Source organism: Elgaria multicarinata, chromosome 10, assembly GCF_023053635.1.
Source record: "Elgaria multicarinata webbii isolate HBS135686 ecotype San Diego chromosome 10, rElgMul1.1.pri, whole genome shotgun sequence".
Lineage (NCBI taxonomy): Eukaryota > Metazoa > Chordata > Lepidosauria > Squamata > Anguidae > Elgaria > Elgaria multicarinata.
Window position 1 is genome coordinate 73,567,598 of NC_086180.1, and position 2,971 is coordinate 73,570,568.

Below are 2,971 nucleotides of genomic sequence, written 5' to 3' on the forward strand. Positions count from 1 at the left end.
CAAGGCTATCCTGATCTCTTGGCTCCTTATCTGCCATGGTCACATGTTGCTTTTTCCTTAAACATGTCTGCTTTGTGTTTAGGAACCAGGACAGACATGAAGGTGCATCACTTCATTGTTTATCACCTAAGCTCCCTGACTGGGCATTTTGGAAGGGTCAGGGCATGCTCAGGACTTTCCACGGGTACTTGGGAGGGGGCTTATCAAAGAACAGAATACAACATTTTGTACTGGTCATAAGCCTACAGCACCCAGTATTCCCAGGCGGTCTCTCATCCAAGTACTAACCAGGCCTGACCCTGCTTAGCTTCCGAGATCAGACGAGATCGGGCGTGTTCAAGGTAGTATGGCGGCGCAGTCCTATACAAGACCATTTACAAGTATTGTAATGGGGAGTTGGAGATTTTACCCCTTTTAAATGTGTTGTTCTAGTTCCCCACTGTGGAGCTCTTAATTTATGTAAATGCGATTGTGTATTTTTATATTCTTGTATTTTTGTTTATCTTTTTATTTCATTTTAAATTATCTATTTTTATTCCACTTTTAACTTGTATTTTATTTTTCTAACTATGTTAAATTGTGATGACTTATTGCTTTTAGCAATAAAGATTTCATTCATTCATTCATACTGGTCATAAGCTGCCAGAATATGGCATTGTTTATGTAAGAATGGTTTTCGTTTATGGAACATGTATGGGACTTGTGATCAGTCATGGGGAGGGAGGAGGGAAAAGTCTGATTTCATCAGAGCAACTTTTATGAGCATAAAAGTATGCTGATGTGGATGGTGGGCAGAGAGTTCAGTCTTCAGCTTGCTGGAGGTGGGTTTCTCTCCTACACATGTAGTTCTAATAAAGCCTCTGAATCTGGACCAGTCTGGACTCGCTCCTTCCCTACTGGATACGGGGAAATTTCCCTGACAGTGTCATGGGCCCCAAATGTTGTCATTGTACTTCAATGCCATTATAAAGTAGTAGTGTAGATCCTGCCCTGAATGACATCCATGCAAATTCCATTCTGTGTGCCCTCCTGTAGACAAGGCAGGGCTGCCTTTATCCCTACCACATGTGAGGCTTTACAGGGTGAATACCCATAGAAGGGCTATTATTTGTCTAAGCAGGAATGTAGAATTATGTCAAATAAATTCTAGCTGACATGAACACAGAAGATGAATGGGTCACGGAATCTGACCTAATTAAGTATTACCCCCTGGAGTCTGATGAACAGAGATGTAACATGATCACAGCAGAATCCCCAGATAATTGAATGTAATTGAATGCCTACAGTATTGTGATGGTCAGCTGGCTGCATCAATATTAATTTAAGGCAAAATTCTTACTTCTAGTGATGGTCCCGCTGCAATGACTTTAAAGAATGTGTTAAACGTTTAACAAAAGGTGAGGAGAGAGTTGATTCTCTCAGATTTAAGAATGCAATTAATATTCTAGATGGCCAGAGCAAATAAATGTGCCTGTCTATTTTTATCATTGTTGCCAAAATTGAGAAACAAATACAGATCTATTTAATTAGACTTTGCAGAAGCAAAAGAAAGCTATCTCTAGAAAAAAATGTCTCAAGCTGCCTGCAGTGCTGTAACTGCTCTTGGTAAATGGGTCATGAGAAACTGGGAAATCAACTGGGGGGGGGGGAATCAACAGCTAATCCTGTCAAAGAATTGTTTCTCCTGCTAAGATACAAACTGCAATCAATTGTGCATCTGATTTCATGGAAACCATGGACTTTGTGCATGCCAGAAGCTATGCAACGATTGGTCCCTCCATGACTCTATGACCTGACCCACCCAGCTGGAAATGTTTGTGGCCAGTCATTGCTCCAACCCTGCCAGAAACTGCACAGCCAGCACAAGGGGAGCAGCCACAGACTGGCCAGTGTTGACATGAACTCCCACCGCCAGCCATAATATCTACAGGGGCAAGGGAGGTTCAAGCACCCAACTAGCAAAGGCCATAGAGCCAGGACTGTGCTCTCTGAGGCCTCAGAAGTTCCTCCTCCTCTCCTGCAACAAGGAAGGGACAAGGTTTCTCAGTTTTTGAGAGTCATGTGCTTTATTTTATTTTTCCATTTTCTATTAGCTGGTTTAATGATTCTTGCTAATTGCAAGCGATATTTTGGAGAACATTGGATATAATAAGAAATGCATCTCACAGTTTGAGTTCCAATAGAATAACTTGGAATTATTTCAGTCAGCAGTTTATTAATCCTCTCTCTATGGCTTCACTTGACCTTAGTGTTAACTTAGAATAGTCTTAATCAGAGATATGCCGAATTTTCACAGGGTGAAAATTTTCAGAGTGAAAGAGAAGCAGTGCTGTTGGGGGGGGGGGGGGCGTGGAAAGACAGCATGTGCCTAGAAAATCTCCGATGCAGAATTTTCCTTTCCTTAATATTTTAAATCTGGTTGTTCTCAGTGACTGCGTTCCACCTCTCTGCTGCTCCAGCTGCCATTCTACTTGTTATGATCCCAGCTAATCAGGGCTCATGTTGTAAATGTGGTTAGATCATGATGCCATGCAAACAGTTGGATTTAGGTGCATGATCAGTAAGGGCCAATGAAGCCAATGCTCTCTTGTCTTCACTCTGCAAAGTCTAATGCTCCCCTATCTTCCAACCTGCATTGTTAGGGCATTGTTCAAAATTCAGGACAGTTAAAAGGAAATACTTCTTTACAGAGTGCATAGTTACTATGGAATTTGCTACCACAAGATGAGGGGATGGCCAATAATTTAGAGGTGGATAAATTCCTGGAGGAGAAGGCTATCAATGGCTCCTAGTTGTGATGGTTATGTATCAGAGGCAGTAAGCCTGCTTACATCAGTTGCTGGGGAACATGGGCGGGAAGGTGCTGTTGCACTCATGACCTGCTTGTGGGTCCCTGATCGACAGCTGCTTGGCCACTGTGTGAATGGAGTGCTAGGCTAGATGGACCTTTGGCCTGACCCAGCATGGCTCT

At 42.5% G+C, this 2,971-nt stretch overlaps 1 pseudogene; it reads right to left on the reverse strand.

Annotated features, from left to right (window-relative positions):
- Positions 1-239: 239 nt before the first annotated feature.
- LOC134405206 (5S ribosomal RNA) lies at positions 240-360 on the reverse strand (annotated as a pseudogene).
- Positions 361-2,971: the final 2,611 nt, after the last annotated feature.